Source organism: Penaeus monodon, chromosome 34 (assembly GCF_015228065.2).
Source record: "Penaeus monodon isolate SGIC_2016 chromosome 34, NSTDA_Pmon_1, whole genome shotgun sequence".
NCBI classification, from domain to species: domain Eukaryota; kingdom Metazoa; phylum Arthropoda; class Malacostraca; order Decapoda; family Penaeidae; genus Penaeus; species Penaeus monodon.
The window spans coordinates 25,476,771-25,477,992 of NC_051419.1; positions in this window are offsets into that span (position 1 = coordinate 25,476,771).

The following is a 1,222-nucleotide window of genomic DNA, read 5'->3' on the forward strand; positions in this document are numbered from 1 at the left end:
TTAATATTAATTCTCATTTTATTTTCGGATCTGCTCTTTCCATTAACTTTTTTCCTTTACTCTTCCTGCCTTCATTCTATTTTTTCTCTCCTTTTCTTCTATCCCTCTCTTCGTTAAACCTCCATTCTTTAAGAAAAAAAAAAATCCGAAAATCCACGACTGTCTCTAATTCAACCCCGTTCATTGTTCAAAAAAAAAAAAAAAGAGAGAGCGAACGAGATCAAGCAACAACGGAAGCGAGCTTTGAACACTTGCGGCCAAAAGGCATGTTCATCGCCGTGTGAACATTGCGGTAAGTTAGAAGTGATAGTTCAGAGGGTAAGCGGCCGAACTCGGGGGGGTAAAAAGCCTACGGGGATTTCACGCCGCGTTTGAGTTCCGGCGAGCTGCGCTTTTGTGAATATTTTTAATCGGATATTTTGCATAATGGATTCGCGTTATATCCCAAGTGTGGAGTGGGATGTAGTTAATCTAGTCTTCTGGTTGTATATCAGGCGTATCAGAGCTTATTCGTGCCAGCGTAGTTCTTTCCCACGATAGATGAAAGACAAATCCAAAAGATTGATGTAAGCATGATATTTTCATTATATAAATACTGGTCTTCGTGTTCTGTAATTGTAGCGTGTATTTTAGTGAATAAATTTCCTTAAAGCCAGGTTCGCCGAACTAGATTTGACAATAAAAAGGAAAGTAACATATTACAATCTTAACTCGATCTACCTTTCAGCTAAAATAATGATAATTCACACATTTTAAAAAATATAATAACATGCAGCCAGATATTTCCACTCAAATAATCATTAGATAAAATATATATAATAATTTAACAATTACGGGCAATTTGGTACCGTGTTATATATATTTAAGTATTTACGTGTTACACATATTTTGGTATTTATAACATATATTCTCGGGGTTTAAATACCATTTTTTTTTCTAGTATCGTGGTATTTTGTTATGCCGTAAGTACATTGTCCGTATTTTATAGATATTACACCGATTATGAAGTACCGCGGCCTCCCGCCACTCGCGGTATGATCTAAGTACCCAGGAACTACTCTTCCGTACCACGCTCTTAGCACCGAGGTACCAAGTGGGTACGTTCAAGGTATCGTCTAAATATCTGGCAGTCACACTTTCTTCGCATCACGCTCAAAGTACGCACCAGATACTCCACTCTCTCGATCACTCTCTTAAGTAGTTACCTGGACTATTAGTACTC